Here is a 17725-nt window from a genome sequence, read left to right as displayed (position 1 = left end):
CACACACACACACCCCTTTCCAGAATTCCTTGCAGCACATGGGTGGCCACCTGGCATCCAGACTTATGCAGCAGACACGTCACCAGCAAGAGCAAAGATGTTTTCTGGAGTCAGAGACACTCCAGCCCAGAAGGAGACCCTGAACATTCACCTGCTCAGCTCTCAGCAAGCCGTAGGAGCTAGTTGTGGTAGATAGTCAAGACAGCCGGGTGACATCTCCAGCTTCAGAGGCATTCTATCATGGAGCAGACGTTGCTGGAGGGTAAAAGTTCTTCCCACCGGCTCCAGCTTTTTGTGTGTCTGTGTGTGTTTGGCTCTGATTCTTGCTGCTCCTCTGACGGTCTTCAAAACAGGGGAAAAGTTTTGAAAGCAGCACTCCTCACCACCCCATAAGGTAGTCCTTGCTTAACGACCACAGTTGGGACTGGAATTTCAGTTGCTAAGTGCAGCAGTCATTAAGCTAATCTGACCCAATTTTACAACCTGTTTTGCGACGGTCATTAAGCAGATTGCCACAGTCATTAAGCGAACCACATGGTCGTTAAGCGAATCACGTGGTTCCCTATTGATATTGCTTGCTGGAAGCCAGCTGGGGAGGTGGGAAGTGGCCATCATGTGATCATGGGATGCTGTGACAGTCGGAAATGCAAACCGGTTGCCAAGTGTCCATGTGATCACGTGACTGTGGGGACTCTGTGATGGTTGTAAGTGCAAGGACCAGTTGTAAGTCGGTTTTTCAGCACCACTGTAAGTCCGAACCATAGCTAAGGAAACGGTTGTTAAGTAAGGACTACATGTAAAGGAAATTCAATGCATGCCACTGGCTCCAAAGGCCTTCACAAAGCTTTGCCATCAAGCAGAGTTCGAATGTGGATCTCTCTAGCCCAGTGTTTCTCAGCCTTGGCAACCTGAAGATGTATGGACTTCAACTCCCAGAATTCCCCAGCCAGCATGCTGGCTGGGGAATTCTGGGAGTTGAAGTCCACATAGCTTAAAGTTGCCAAGGTTGAGAAACACTGATACAATCAATAGAAAATATTATTGAAAAAAAACAAAAACAAAATCTGTGCCAAAGTGGTACGTATGGCTTCATCTCCTTGATGGTGACATCCCAAAAATTCCTTGTGGAGGTAAGAAAGGTGTCTGCTGCTGTGTTGCTATTTTGTTGAAGACCTTGTGAAATTTTTATGGGATGTTCCCGTCAAGCAATTTGCCACACAGCCATCTGCCGTTTCTCAGGTTGGGCCCCTTAGCTGACTATTGCCCCTTAGCGCAGACAACCAGCTAAACCATGGTTTGCTGTAAGCCTGGTCTCTTGAATAAACCATAGTTGGCTGTGCTTGCACAGCATGCTAAGTTGCAGACCGTGGTTTCTTAAACCACAACAGCTCCATTTTTAAGCACGATGCAAAGCCAAAATGGAAAACAAAGCAAAACATCAGGGCGATACTGTTTGCAAACCATCAACAGTTCCTCCTCATCCATGGGGGATGCCACTTGAGCTGCGCTCCGCGAATAAGCCTGCCGTCAGTACATGTACAGATGCACCCTTGGCCTCATCCCCAAAGACAATTTTTCCACTCTCACGCTTTTTTCACAGGCTTCTGCCACCTAAGCATTGCCCAGAAGTGCTAGCGAGCAACAACTAGAATTTCCAGCTCAAACTTCCAGAGCAAAGGCCGCAGTCCGGATGGTTACGGCACCAGGAATCAAGTCCAACAGGGGGACTTGGGAACGGCTCCCTTTCTTAGGCTGTGTGCACGTAGATGAGGACTGTGCAACGCCCTGCTTTTAAAAGATCAAGAATCCAAATAAACAGGGATTGTGAGAGGGATGAGGATTAAAAGGATGGATTTGAAAAGAGGAAGCTGTGAAGTGGCTTTCTGAAGATAGTCCAGTCTGGCAGAACTACAGGACCTCCATAATTATGTTTTGCGCAGATGCTCTCGACCGCAGGACCTCTGGCCGAAGAGGTTAAAAGCAACTGCGGTGGAAACGCCCAGCCGGTCCCTGCCCCCCCCATCCCTTTTGAACTCTGTCTGGAGTTTCCCACATGAAAGAGCGAGCGCAGACAGAAGAAGTCCCCCCCACGCACAATTCACGAAAGAGGTAGACCGGCCGAAACTCTGACCATGAAGTGTCCAAGAACGGGAAGCAGACAGAAGAGGCCAGGTGGAAGCAAGCGATGGGTCCGGCAAGGAATAGAACAAAGGAGAGATGTGATGCTGCAGAGGCCCTCTAGGCTGAAAAGCCTGTGTGTGTGTGTGTGTGTGTGTGTGTGTGTGAGTGAGTGAGTGAGTACCTTGGTGGTCAAGCTCCTGCAGAAAGTCCCAGACAGGGCCAGAAGGGCTCCTGCACACACCTCTCCATTTAGCCACACTTTATGCAACTCACCCCCACTTCCCCACCTCCGGAGGTGAGTGCAGCTAATACTCAATAAGCAGGCAACGTCTGAATTACTTCACTGAGTTTTTGATAGAAGAGGATCTCTGCAGCTCAGGGCTGAACGGTGGAGTCCTTGGTGCTCTCTGACTTTGGGGGTTGGCTGGCAGACGTCCCGTTGCCCGACCAGGCCACATCATCAGGCACTGAGGAGACACCTGCAAGCCAACAGTGAAGCTCAGAGAGCACCAAGGACTTCACAGTGAGTTGTTGGCTCCGAGTGGGACATTCAGCCGCTGTATTTAATGCTCATGTTTGACAACTGGGCATTTTCAATTTGTGTATTGCTACATCAGGCCTAGAATCCTCTGGGACTTGACGATGGAAGAGGGAGATAGGATTGCAAGCATTGGAAATAAATAAATCCAATTAAACCAATTGTATTCATGGTGCAGGCTAGGTAGGGGCTACACCTCTTTGCATGCTCAAAGCTGGCCAGAAGTCTTGTCACCTTCAGGCAGGCTCTCACACAAATCAGGATCCAAAGGATTTGAGGTCTTCTTCTGCATCCTATCTTCCCTGGGATTTTCTTTGCTTACTTACATCCAGCAGCTGGCCAGATGCTGTTCCCAGTTCCTCATCTGAACCCCTGCAAAGTTCCCTGGAGCCGAGGGCTGCATTTGTTTTCCTTTTTTAAACGGTCCCGAGGCACCCACTGCATGCCTGAAAAACCTGGAAATTCTGGAATGAGACCATCTTTTCCTGTATGGGGGAAACTGAAGCAGCAAAAGGGGAACCCCACTGCGTCGTTCAGCCCACCCAAAACACAGCCCACCCCTCTCACGGCAGTATCAGCACACCAGGTTCTTCAGCAGCTGACTAAATCTGAAAGTGATGCTTTTCAAGCACGTTTCTTGCAGAGTCCTCTTTAACCAGATTTATTGAGAAGTTGCAAGAATTCCGCCAACTGAACTTTTTCCTGCGGAGAACCAATATATCCCTGTCTGCTTAGGATGGGCATCTCCTGATTTTCTTCCAAACGGTTTGGCAAGGAACCAGCCGGGAGGCAGACCTGTCTGCTGATCGTAGGGAAGCTGGTCTGATTACATACTGATTGCCTGAATCCTTATCACTTTAGGACCTGACTGTTAGACCCAATGGCTGGGCTCATGGACTGACTCTGAGCTTGACTAATTGGCTGAGTCATGACTCTTTCCTTCAACTTATGTAGGTAGTCCTCAACTTATGACCATTTGTTTAGTGACCGTTATGACGGCACTGGAAAAGTGACTTGTGACCGGTCCTTGCACTTATGGCTGTTGCAGCATCCCCACAGTCGCATGATCAAAATTCAGGCGCTTGGTGACCAGCATATATTTATGATGGTTGCAGTGTCCCAGGGTCATGTGATTACCGTTTGCGACCTTCTCAACCGACTCCCAACAAGCAAAGTCAATGGGGGAAGCTGGATTCGCTTAATGACCGCATGGTTCGCTTAACGACCATGGCAGAAAAGGTCATAAAATTGGGTGAGACTCACTTAATGACCGCCTTGCTTAGCGATGGAAGTTCCGGTCCAGATTGTGGTTGTAAGCCGAGGACTACCTGTAGACAGCTTTAATTCCTTTGTTCTTGGGAATTTGCAATGTGTTGTGGTGCTGGGATCAGGACCTTGCCTAGCTCTGGCTCTGGGTCAGCTGGATCAGAGCTTGAACCCGCGTCTCCTTGGATGCCACCTTTTCAGTTACTTCCTGCCAGCTGGCTGAGGTTCAAACCAGTCAGGCTGTTCAGCTCCTGAATCCAGAGTGATCCCTAAGGCCCGTGTGAACTCAGCCACTGAAACACGCAGTGTGGAGCAAATTGAAGATGGGCTAATAGAGATGTGGGCCCTGGATAATCCGAAAGGAAATGGACAGAGCGAGCCACACGGAGGACACCTGAAAGGTGGGTGAAAGCCAGCCGTGCTTGTGGCCTGGGAAAGGAGATGAGGGGACATCCAAAACTGCCAAATCTGCATCAGATTTGGAAGTGGCTTGTCAAAGTCTCCTTTGGAACTACAAACAGCCTGTTTCAATCTCAGTTGCTTATTACAAGAATTTACGAGTTTTAAGGACACATCACCAAATCTGCTTATTTTCCTCTTCCATTGGCATCACTTTTCCTTTTGTGTTGCCTCATTTGACTGTAAGCCTGAGGATAAAGGCTATCTCCCCCTCACCACCACCACCACCCCCATTTTTTAATGGCTCTGTGCTAAGCCTTTCTGACTGGAGAGGAGGTTTAAAATGCTTAAAATAAATAAAAAGCAGAACAAGTGCTGCGGGACATTGATGCAGATTTAATTTTAAATTATTTCGGCCCAGCTCTCTCCTCTGCTTGGAGAAGAGTCCTGGGCACGTCAGCTCAGGAAAAAAAGAAAAGAAACCAAACCCAAGGCCCAAAATCACAGAAGCAAAAATCCACCCAGTCAATACCAGAGACAATTGAAAGCATTGCCAACAACCGGAATTAATTTAAAAGAGGCAGAAATCCGCCCTGGAAACATAAATATGGAGGAGAGGAAATCGGAAAGGCACAAAAATGTTCGAGAGACGAGGAGGGAAAAAGGACCGAGGCTGGCGACCCTCCCCGGAAAGCATCAGCCGATGGGGATCCGCTGGGCCAGTCGGCGGGGGTGGGGGGCAGAGCTGCCCCAAAGAAGCGGCTGATCCTGCAGCGGGGCAAAGGATTCCCCCCTTCACCGCCCTGGAAGGGCAGGAGCAGCATTTCACGGCCAGCCCCCTCCCCACCTGGGCGGCAGAGAAGGGGGGTCCCTGCGGCGGCAGGCCAGGGTGGGCTACGGAAGGCGCTGCCTCCCATTTCTGTGGCAGAGGCGCTGGCAGCGTGACAGGCAACCTCAGAGCGGCCGGCTGTTCAAGCCCGGTGCCAGGGCGGGAGGCGGGGAGGAAAGCGTTGGTCGCCCGCTGGGTCAGAGCCTGCTTGGGTCCTCCGAGGGGCGCAGGTTCCCATGGTGCTGGGCTGCAAGTCCCATCGTTCACTGCCAGCAAAACTGGCCGGAGAAGGCTGCCGGTGCCTGCTCAGCCCTCCGCGCCCTCTTCCTCCCCCCTGGGGATGCCGGCACCGTCGGCAGGCAGTTCCCGGGCACACCCCAGGAGGATCCCCGATCCCCCCGCCGAATTCACTGCCTCTCAGCAGTGGGGAATCCCCCGCGGGATCGGGAAATCTCAGCGCCCACTGGGGAAAAAGCCACGGGGACGGTGGAGCCCCTGCATTCAGGGGCAGTGTATCTCCAAGTGCCAGCCGGCTAAGCCAGACCCAGCGGCTACCTTCGCGCCCCACCTTCCCAGAAGCAGCTCGCGAGGCTGGAAGCAGCATTTCGGAGCCCCTTGCTGGGATTCAAGAAGGTCTCGAGAGCCGGTTTGCTCTAGAGGTTAAGGCACCAGGCTAGAAACCAGGAGGCTGCGAGTTCTAATCCCACTTTAGGCATGAAAGCCGGCTGGGTGACCTTGGGCCGGTCCCTCTCTCTCAGCCCAACCCACCTCACAGGGTTGTTGTTGTGGGGAAAATAGGGGCAGGAAGGAGTATTAGGTATGTTCGCCGCCTGGAGTTACTTATAAAAATAATAAAGGCGGGAGAGAAAATAAAATAAAATAAATACCCTTAAAGCTGAGATAGGCACCGGGCGGCGGGGGGGCGGGCGCGGAGAGAGATGCTCAAACCTTCTCTGTTGCTACGGAAACCTGCAAAAGCGGGGGAGTGGGGGGGGGTCCACAGCAACCACAGCGCATCCTTTAATCCGGCTAACTCCTATTTGCCAAATTGCACAGATGGAGGCAGGGTACACGCAAACACACACACACACACACAAACGCACGCACAGGCACATGCACAGGTGAATCCAGCGCTTTTGTTAGGTGCCTCTCCCACCAGCTTCTTGCGGAGTTTCCGCAAAGGACACCAGAAGGACTTAAGGAAAAAAAAGAAGAGAGGGAGGGAGGGAAGCGGGGAGGGAGGGAGGGAGGGAGGGAGGCGTCCAGGGGCGGCTTTTGCACATCTCTCCCTCATCCAGAGCCTGTTTCCCGGGGTCCCTCTTTCCCCCCACACCCCCGGTGGCTTCCTAGAACGCCTCTCTATTTTTGCGAAGAGCAACCGGGGGATGGGGAAAACGCCCCCCCCCCGCACAATACCGATCAATTCCGGGAGATCAAGGCACCCACTTGCTCCGCGATCCCGCGCTCTGCATCCAGGGGAGCGCCGTCCCGCGCCGACCTCCGCCAGCATCTGCCAGCCAGGCCGGGAACGGCGCGCTCAGGCGCTTCCTCGGCACCAAAACCACATTGCAGCGCGAACCGGAGAGCGGCGGATTGAAAAAAATGATTCACGTACGGAAGCCTGAGGTTTTTTTTTTTCTCCTTTCTTCTTCTTTTCCCTCCCTCTTTCGGCATCCGGCCCACAGGACTGCTCGCTAGTTGGCCATTGGAAGGGTGCAACCAATCAGGGAGTCCACCTGGGCCAGCAATCGGGGTGGGGTGGGGGACGAGAAAGGAGGTGCCCCCATCTTCTTATAGGGAAAGGGGCACCGGTTCTGTTTTTGCATTGCTGGAGAAAAGATCGCAGCTTCGATCTCTGAAGGCCGATGTTCCAGCCCTCAGCTAGAATATGCGGGGTTATTATTATTATTATTATTATTATTATTATTATTATTATTATGGATTTTAATTTTGTAAGCTGCCCAGAGTCACCGCTATATAAATTTGTTTAATAAATAAATAAATATTTATGGGTACTGCTCCTGAAAGACCTCTGGAGTTAGATACCCCAGAGATTTGGATCTGCTGTGGGCAGAATTTTCCCGCTACGTTCAGCCAGGGATGCCCGTTTCTCTGCAGACAAGCATTAGAGATGAATTTAAGGCTTGGGGCTTGCTCGGACCATGGTTCAAGAAAACATGCAGGATGTGTGAACCTAGCCCGGAAGGCTAAGACTCCTAAATTGTGTGTTATTGCCAACGTTTTACCCAAACGTTTTACCCAAACGTTATTGCCAACGTTTACCCAAACGTTTACACTCAATCTCAGGTGTGCATCAAGGTGGCTAAATTTGCTGGAAATGCCCAAACACCTGAAGGGATTAAAAGAAACAGCAGCAGCAGCTATTCTATGCTGTTCATGCTGTTTTTCAAATTGTGGTGGTTTTATCCTGTTTTTATTTTGCTTTTCATTTTTAGCGGCCCAGGGTAACATGTACGAGACGAGCAGCCGTATAAATGGATTAAATAAATAAACAAATTGCAAAGAGCTGCAAAAGAAGGGGGAATGGGACATTAAATGGGCAAACACAGCTCAGGGTGGGCAAGGGCAGTGCTGCATGTGGAAGTAAATAATCTGAACTTTACACAGATATCCCAGAGGGTCTGGAAAAGCAATTGGGGAAGGGTCACAGGCAGCCGGTTCAAGCCAAGAGGATGCCCATCCATGGAGTGATAGACAAGTCAATGGAAGGTTTTTATCTATCTATCTATCTATCTATCTATCTATCTATCTATCTATCTATCTATCTATCTATCTATCTTCTACCCCGCCTTTATTTTTATAAATAACTTAAGGCGGGGAACATACCAAATACTCCTTCCTCCTCCTATTTTCCCCACAACAACAACCCTGTGAGGTGGGTTAGGCTGAGAGGGAGGGACCGGCCCAAGGTCACCTAGCCAGCTTTCATGCCTAAGGCGGGACTAGAACTCTCCTACCACGCCTGATTGGCTCTTGGGCTGAGAGAGAGAGTGACTGGCCCAAGGTCACCCAGCTGGCTTTCGCCCGAGCTTTTAAGGGAATTCTCTATTCAGCAAAGGGATAACCATGGAACTCACGACCACGGCCTCCAATCTGGATGGCTTTCAAATGGAGCAAACCAGTGTTTCTCAACCTTGGCCACTTTAAGATGGGTGGACTTCCACTCCCAGAATTCCCCAGCCAGCCATGCTGGCTGGGGAATTCTGGGAGTGGAACTCCACCCATCTTAAAGTGGCCAAGGTTGAGAAACACTGGAGGAGATGAATTAATGGAAGAGAAGACCATCAAGGGATCCTAGAAACCAAAGTTACAACGCAGGCTTTTCCCCAAAAGGTTATCCTCCCGATCAGGGTTTCTCCACCAGGGCTCTGTGGCACCCTCGGGTTCCGCAAGAGGTCATGAGGCGTTCCCTGGAAGAGCACGGTTTATTTAAAATATTACTTCAAATCTGGGCAGCTTCGGATTAAAGAGGTGAGGTCCATTCTTTATTTTTAGTTTAAGGACACTGTTAGTGCATATGTACAGGCCTACCCATGAAACAAATAGAACAATTTGGTAACTTCTGCCCTGTATTTGAGCCTGGATGGGCAGGGGTTCCCCGAGGCCTGAAGAATATTGCAAGGGTCCCTCCAGGGTCGAAAGGTTGAGAAAGGCTGCTCCAGACAGACTGGGACTATAAACCCTAATCCTCACAGTCCTGCAGCTAACATGGTTAACACGGGGAAGGGACAATTAAGTATAGTACCTCATTTTCCGGCCGGATTCGTAGGACATACTTGGACATCCCTGCGTGGTCTGCACAGTACCTGGAACCGTAAACTCAGCAAACCAGCTGGACTGGCAGAGGCTAGCCACAAACACCCGAACCAAGGTTAACACTCACCAAGCTCTCCCCGTCGGTGGATGGAGCGTTAAGCTTCTACCAGGCTGAGCAACTGGTAGGGACGCAGCCTCATCGTCTCCAACCTCAGGACCCTGCTGGGCATCCTGTTGTTTGACTGTGGGTGGTTCCTTCGCTGCTAAAGCGCCCAGGTCCCCAAAGACACCCTGTTGCTGATGTGTTTCTGAGAACAGCGGCCCCTGTTCCTCCCTCTCCCTCGAATTATAACGTTTGCTAGTTCCTTCCTCAAAAATATTGACCATGGGGAGGGTTTAACCTCAAATAGCAGAGCATACAATTAGGAGGTGGATGTCGAGAAACGGCCGGGCCAATCCCTTTCCGTAGCCAGCGTTCCCTGCAGCTCCGGCGCACACCACCCAAAACTCTGGGCCAAGAATGGCAGATGAGTTGGAAAGCCCCCCCGCCCCCCACCAGTCACTTCTGTGCCTAGATCCGGCCCTCCTCTTGGGCTGATCCAGTTCCTCTCTTTTTTTTCAGTTCCCCATCAAGCCTCTGATTCCAAAACCGTGGCTGAATTTTTCCAAAAAGTTACAAAAGCACGCCATGCTCGCTTTAAGGGGACCTTTACATTTCCCAGAATTCCTTACAGCAATATTATTCAGGGGCATTGTGGGAAATGGAGTGTATGGGACGGTTGGCTCCAGCCGAGCCGAGCCATCCTTGGATTGAAAAACAGCAGTAAAAATAAAGGGTGCAAATTGGCCACGTGGATGCACCCACACATTACAAATACGTACAAAATTAAGTTTCTAGCCCTTACAGCCGCCAAGGGATGCTCGAAAGCACATAGGCCTTCCCTCCCCAAATCTCAGAAGTCTGATGCTTTGCTGAGCAAGATTCCCCACCTGTTGCTTTGCGCTTTGTTGTAAGAAGCGGGAGGGAAATCTGACCAGTGAACAGAATTCACAGAACGGATCAAACAAATGGAACTCGGTTTTCCTTGCCGTAATATTTGGGCTTCTTTTTTCAAAGAAGTTGACATCATTGTCCAGATGCTCACCCCCAAAACTCACCCTGCTTCTCCTTTCTCCATTTTGTCCTTTTGGGCGCTGATTTAAGAGACCAAGAGAAGGAGCCTTGCAAAATAATGTAATAACTTCTGGTTGCTGTCAGGAAAAGCTCAAAGGAAAAACATCTGTGCCCACTCAGAGAGACACAGATTCCTGTGGTTCAAGCAATCCGTTAAAGAGCAACGCTGTTCATTGGGTTTTAGACTTCACACTTTTTAGCCTTATTTTCATAAATAGGATACAGATAATCCTTGCTTAACGACCACAATTGGGACCGGAATTTTGGTTGCTAAGTGAAGCAGTCATTAAGCGAATCCAACCTGATTTTACTAATGTTTTTGTGGCTGCCGTAAAGCGAATCACTGTGGGCATTAAGTGAACCACGTGCTCGTTAAGCAGATCACATGGCTCCCCATTGATTTTGCTTGCCAGAAGCCAGCTGGGAAGGTCAAAAATGGCTATCACATGACCATGGGATGCTGCGATGGTCATAAATGTGAACCAGTTGCCAAGCGCCCAAATCATGTTCACATGACCACAAGGACGCTGCAACGGTTGTGTGTGGACCAGTCATAAGTTGTTTTTTAGCACTGTCATAAGTCCGAACCATCACTAAACAAATGGTTGTTAAGCGAGGACTACCTGTACGTAAGCCACTCACGAGTCAGTTTTGGTTGGCGTACCCTACAAGTCCGTCTATGAATAAAATAAATAAAGTTGGCTTCCATCGGCCTTGTTTCCAAGCTTCGCCTTTCCGGATGCAGGATCGTTTTCCACACTGTTTTAAGGACTCCAAAGGAGAAGTGAGCATTTGGCAAGCAAGTAGAGGATTTTATTTATTTATTTGAAAAAAGAAGAAGCTGTCAAGAAGGAAATAAATGCAAGAATACACCTCTCCTTAAAGCCGTTTCCTCTTTTCTTGCCAGCTCGTGTTTCCACTGAGGTTTCCATCCAAAAAGAGAGAAAAAAAGAGAGCAAAGTAAACATTTTTGTAGCCCAACCGATCCCTTCCAACGGTAGGAGAGCTGTGTTTGTCAACGGCAGCAAAACTATCCAAAGTGGGTCTCGGTAACACCTTTTCCAGCTAACAAATTGTATTAAAAAGCAGAAGCTTTCGAGAGCTGCAAGTCACTTCGTCAGATGCAATAAAGGGGCTAGACAGACAGAGGTTTCAAATTATGTTTTGAATATAAATATAAATGTAAGAGTCCCCCTTTTGGGGGAGATGGGGAGTGATAAATTTGACAGATAAATAAATAAATAAATAAAAAGTATTTTGTTCACCTTATTTGGGAACAAGGATCTTAATGGCTTTCAAACATCAAAAAAAGTCTGGCAGTGCTTTTTCTGCCTAACATACTTTATTCAAAGGCATTGGCTTTTGAGAGCTGCAGCTGATGCCTTTAAATAAAAAAAATACGCCTTTTAATAACATTTTTAGTTGGAAAAGGTGCTACAGACTCCTCTTAATTTTTCGCTCCCAACTGTAGCTGTAATCTTTCTTTGATAGACAGGATGGGAAGTGTACATGGCCTGAGGGCTCATCTCCTCCTGAACAGTGCAGCCATCTATCTACAGATAGTCCTCGCTTAACAACCATTCGTTTAGTGATGGCTCACACGATGGTGCTGAAAAAACCAACCTACAACCGGTCCTCACACTTATGACTGTCACAGTGTCCCCATGATCATGTGATCACAATTTGGGTGCTTGGCAGCCGGTTCACATTTATGACCCTCACAGTATCGCGTGATCACCATTTTCAACCTGGCAAGCAAAATCAATGGGGAACCGTGTGATTCGCTCAGTGACCACATGGCTCGCTTAATGACCACTGTGATTTGCTTAATGCCTGCCACAAAAAAGGTTGCAAAATTGGTTCGAATTAACTTAATGACTGCTTCGCTTAGCAACTGAAACTCCGGTCCCAATTGTGGTCGTTAAGCAAGGACTACCTGTACACCTAGAATTAGAGGGTTGTGTGTCTTCTTTGAGGCAGGGGACACACTCCCCCTGCCCCAGCAGACCTTTCTTTGGGCAGTAAGAAAAAAAATCCTCCGCCACCCTTCAGCACAGCTATGCAAACGGCATGCAAAACGGAGCAGAGAACCTGGGAGAATGTCCAAGCCACTGGTGCAACTGGGGGTCTTCCCGCCAAGAAAACCGGAGGGTCGCTACTGGGAAATGTCTGCGGCGTCAGAGAATGACCTGCTGCAGCTTCTCCCGGTCCAGTCAGGGCAAAGGCTGTCCTTCCAAGATCAAAACTGATCAAAGAGGAAGAGGGCTTTTTACGTTTGATGATGTTTCCTCCATGCCAGGAATCCGGGGACCCAGCCCTTGCGTTCCACGTGAAAGGCAAAAGACCTCACCCCCTCCAAATGTGGCGACTACGGTGCCCCTGAGTGGCCAGTCGGCCTGAGAGCGATGGGAACTCTATTCCCATTCAGAAGGCAACAATCTGGGCCACGCCCTTCTTTAACCAAGACCCCTTTAGACCCAGAGCCAGGATAGAGACCCTTCCTCACCTTTCAGATGTTTCAGGACTGCAGGTCCCAGGATCCCCCAGCTAATATGCCTAGGACAGGGTTCCTCAGCCAGCGTTCGGTGGCACCCTCGGGTTCCGCAAGAGGTCATAAGGGGTTCCCGGGGAGATTATGATTCATTTAAAAATTATTTCAAATTCGGGCAATTTCACCTTAAAGAGGTAAGTTTCATTCTTTATTTTCAGTTTAAGAACACCGTTAGTGCATCTAGACAGGCCTGCCCACGAATCGAACAGAATAACTTTGCAGCTTCTGGCTTAACTTTGAGCCTGACTGTGCAGGGGTTCCCCGAGGCCTGGAAAATACTTCAAGGGTTCCCCCAGGGTCAAAAGGCCGAGAAAGGCTGGTCTAGAGGCACCAGATGGGGAAGGGCAGAGAAGGGGATGCCAGGCTACAGGCGGGCCCTTTTCGGAGGACCACCGGTGCCGGGAGGGACTTTGGATGCTAAGATCTCAAATCGCTCTTCCAGAGCTAAAGCACAGGGATGCCACGATAATCCCACTCACAGCTGGCAACCAGCTGTGCAAAGAAACCATTTAAGATGTGCCTGGTTTGTTGCTGGTAGGGCTTCAGTCATAGGAGACCCGCTTGGGGAAGAATCCTACAGTTGAAAGGACTCCTTGAGACCAGCTAGCCCAACCTCCTGCTGAACGCAGGAATCCACATTCAAGCATTCCAGGCTCCACCTCAGCCCAACCATGGAAGGAGAGTCCATCACCTCCACAGGTCGTGGATTCCACCGTCCAGCATCCCGTACATTTAGGATATTCTTTTTTTAGCATTCACTCAAAGCAGCTCAAAGACCGTGATGGGATTCACATTTGTGCCCTGCGGATCCATATTTATATGCCGCGCACGTCTAGGGAAGAGGTCCAAGCATCTGGTTTGCATGCTGGTAGCCTCTGGTGAACAAGACAGCTGGGGAATGAGATGATCGAGGACTAGAAACTAAGTCCTGTGAAGAGAGATTCAAGGAGGTGAGGGCATTTAGCCTTGGGAGAGGATAACGCAGACCTGGAAGGCGTCACAAAGAAGGGAAAGTTTCATTCTGGAGTACAACACCTGGAACAATGGGTTGAAGTTAAAGGGAGATTCTGCCTGAAAATTTCTTAAGTGTACGAGCAGTCCTGGAATGACTGAAACAGCCCGTTTGGTTTCTGAGTCAAACCAGGGCTTCCCATGTGGAATAGGTGGCGTGCAGGTTCTGACTTAAGACGAGCGGGGACTTCCTCAGAGTAAAAGCGGTGGGACTGTGGAACCAATAAACCAGAAGCTTCCCCTTGCTGCGTCTGTTCAAGCAAGGGCGAGCGCAGTGTTTCTCAACCTGGGCAGCTTGAAGATGTGTGGACTTCAACTCCCAGAATTCCCCAGCCAGCCATGCTGGCTGGGGAATTCTGGGAGTTGAAGTCCACACATCTTCAAGCTGCCCAGGTTGAGAAACACTGGGCTAGGGGGCTGTCTGTCTGGGATGCCTGCATTTGGATTTTTGCACTGAGCGAGGGTTGGACTAGATGTCCTCTGGGGACACTCCCAGCTCTGATATGCTGGGGAGTGTCTGCACTCAGTTTAGGTGGCCCAGCAATACTCCAGGCACAGAAGCAGACCAGCTCTATTTTTAGTTTCTTCTGTTCCCTACGCCAAAGGGAAGAGAGAGGGAAGCTACCGTCAAGGCACTCCTCCCTGGCCGGGCGCGTCCTGGCTGCTGATGAGGACAGAAACAGGCTGTGGTGGAGACACGTGTCTGTCATGAGCACTGACGGCGAGCAGGAGGGGGCCCCGGTCCAGGGGGGAAAACGCCTGCGTAGTCCTGAGGAATTAAGCAGCCATTCAGAGAGACACAGATCAGACCCGCCTTAACCTTTGGGGTTTATCTGTCTGGGTTTTCCCACGCTTCTTCAGTTTGTTAGGATTTTCTGTCTTATGTAGCAGTAACAAAACACTAGAGACCTACTCCTTGTCTCAGCGTGGTTCCTGGCTGTTAGGACAGTGTCCGTCGCAAAGAGAACCGAAAGGAGGGTGGGCAGCTCGACATCCCAGTTCCTCCGAGACTTTAATTGCAGTGACTTGACAGAAAAAGAAGAAAACCGCAAAGGGAGGCTTTGACCGAAGATGGGACTATAATTATGGTGCGCTGCAGACAAGATGAAGCTCCCCTTCCTGTTTTAACTGCGGGGCAGCCAAGCCACGTTCTTTCGTCCGAACTTTGGCGTGACCCCTTCTCTCACCAATGCTACCCTCAGTGCACATGTGTCCTGTGTTGCGTCCAACACACTTCCATCTCCCTTCCTGGATAGATTTTCCTGTCCCTGAACTGATCCTGTAGGAGACCCATGGGAATGAGAATCCCCCAAATACAGGTAGTCCTTGCTTAACAACCATTCGTTTCGGACTTATGGTGGTGCTGAAAAAAAACGACTTACAACCAGTCCTCACACTTATGACTGTTGCAGCGTCCCCGCAGTCACAGGATCACAATTTGGGTGCTTGGCAACCAGCTTGTATTTATGACCGTCGCGGAGCCCCATGGTCACATGATCGCCATTTTTGACCTTCCCGGCCAACTTCTGGCAAGCATAATCAATGGGGAACTGCATAATTTTCTTAACGACCACATGGTTCCCTTAACGCCTGCAGTGATTCGCTTAACACCTGCTGCAAAAATCAGGTTGGATTCGCTTAAGGACTGCCTTGCTTAGCAACCAAAATTCCGGTCCCAATTGTGGTCATTAAGCAAGGACTACCTGTATATTAGTTATTCTTTTGCTTTCCCCTGTCCCTCCCAGCCCCAATCATTGGGGACCCTGAAGACTGAAAAAGAATCCAGTATTTTGGAAACACTTCAATGGGAGTTCTCTTAAAGAGCTGTTCTGGGGAAAGACTTACAGGCGTTCTACTATGTTTGGCTCAAATCCGTAATCCTCAACAAGGGCCGAAAGAACGTGCCACGAAATTTCAAAAGATGTGGGTTTTGTGTCTGTTTTTTATGCCCTTTGACCTAGGAGGTGAAGCAAAATAGAGATCGCCATGACATCTTAAGAGCAATTTCAATTTCAATTCTATTTTATTACGGCCTTCAGCCAGCTGCTTAAGAGCAGGAATTCCCCAAGCCTCACATAATTAAAGAATCCAACATCAGGAGGGAAGCAAAACCCTTTCTCTTCCGGACACTTTGGGAATGGGCATCTGGGAATAAGCAGCCAAGAGCAAACAGTCTTTCTGGGCATTAATCCCAGGAGCAGAAACCCAGCAACTTGCAGATGGCAAAACAAAGGGTATATTTTGCCCTCGGGAAGGAGAGGCTCCTTAATTCCACCTCTTGCTTCAGAAGAAATCCAAACGGGGCCCGTTGCGGTGTTCTGTGGCAGAACATGCAACAAGATCCTGAAGGAGGCTGTGCAGAGGTTCACCTTGAATTACCTACCATTTAGATGGAATGGAGGGTTGGGAAAGGCAGGGTATTTTTAAAAATAATTGCCTGAGCTTCTTGCTGTTTTATGCAACTTGCTGTCACGCACGAGTACGCTGGATCAACCCACATCACAGCCTCCCATCTGAATGTCCCCGTTGGCAAACTCTGGGAAGGGGGAGCAGAGGAAGGATCCAAAACCAAAACCAAAAAAAAAAAATCCAAGCTTTGATAGCTGGGGAATTCTGGGAGTTGAAGTTGCCAAGGCTGAGCAACGCTGCACAGGACACTTCCCAGGAGCAAAACAGCTGGATCCAAAAGAGGGGCTACCTTTGGGTGTAGCATTTGCGGGGGGGGGGGGGGACAAAAGCTGAGTTGTCAGCTGGTTTGCCATCTCCCCCGCTGAATCGGCAAAGCTCTGGGATTTGGAAACTCCGTATCCGCTGCACGGGGGACACAGAAGTGGGGCAGATGTGCCAGAGTGGAATGTCCTACGGGCAGGCAGCATACACACAAAGCGTCCCAGGACATAACTGAGCTGGGTTACTCAGAGAAGGGGAACATTTTTCAGTTTCCAGACCTTGGAAACTGTGCGCATAATACTTCAAGTGTGGCCCAAAAACAGAGGAACAGATCAGTGTTTCTCAACCTCAGCATCTTTAAGCTGTATGGACATCAACTCTGCTGGCTGGGGAATTCTGGGAGTTGACACCCACACAGCTTGAAGGTGCTACGGTCGAAAAACGCCGATAAAGATCATTATTTATTACAGCAAACACTGCACTGAAAAATGCAGATTTGTGCTTCTTGGCTACTCTTCCGGTTCATATGTTGGACTACATCATTTTCAGCCCCCTGGCCTCTGTGATACAATCTCACCCATTTCTCATTTTTCAAAGAGCTTCTGGCATTTAGAATATTGGTGGGCCATGTTTTGCAGTGAAGAATATTGTATCAGGTGGGCCAAAAGACGCTGCAGGTCGAATTTCTGCTTGCAGGGGAAGAGTCGGGCAAGGAAGGAAGAGAAACTTATTGCAGCATGGCACATATGTCATGACCTCGTTGCAAGGCACAAAGAGCCTCACAACGTGGATCATGATCATTAAGGAAAAGGGGGAAGAAGATAATCCAATCAGGGATTAAAACAAGCACCCAAAGACACCCACACCCATGATCCCATCAACACCTGAAAAGAGGGACGTCAGAGGGGTGAAGATAAGGAGCACATGGTGCCCCGGAGAACTCAACCGTTGCAGGAAGACAAAGAGGACACCGGGGAAAACGCCCACGCAGCCATCAAGGATCCCATCAAGAGGGATCGGGGCATTGAGGGGTGGGGAAGCCCGGGGCAATACAGGAGGGTATAAAAGGGGCACCCCCACACTACCTACCCCGTTCCCGTTTTTCGATCTGTCAGCTATCATTCCAATAAACCAGAAATCCTTAATACCCATTAAGTGAGTCTGTGTCTTATTGCGAAGAGAGGCTGGCCCTGACATAAAAACGGGAACCGCAAAAAATTTTTTTCCACCTGGTACCTATCCAACACGTTTGTGAGGGACCCAGCCAGGCATGGAGAACCAGGAACCGAGGACGCGCAACCCTTCGGCGCCCGGCGACGAAGCCCCGCTCTCGCAGGGCGGGATGCAGCTGAGGTCCGGGCGATGCAACGCCCCGGTAAGTATGGGACC

At 49.7% G+C, this 17725-nt stretch overlaps 1 protein-coding gene across 1 annotated transcript in view; it reads right to left on the bottom strand.

Moving 5' to 3' along the window:
• LOC134491927 (active breakpoint cluster region-related protein-like) overlaps positions 1–17725 on the bottom strand; it is a 171760-nt gene continuing 154035 nt past the window's right edge. The window contains exon 24 of the mRNA XM_063296021.1: positions 1–15. The gene's annotated coding sequence lies outside the window, so the exon portion shown is untranslated. The remainder of the gene's footprint in view (positions 16–17725) is intronic.

The sequence above is a fragment of the Candoia aspera genome, chromosome 1 (genome assembly GCF_035149785.1).
Source record: "Candoia aspera isolate rCanAsp1 chromosome 1, rCanAsp1.hap2, whole genome shotgun sequence".
Classification (NCBI taxonomy): Eukaryota; Metazoa; Chordata; class Lepidosauria; order Squamata; family Boidae; genus Candoia; species Candoia aspera.
Note: the sequence above shows the minus strand (reverse complement) of the source record. Positions and strands in the feature narration are given on the sequence as shown.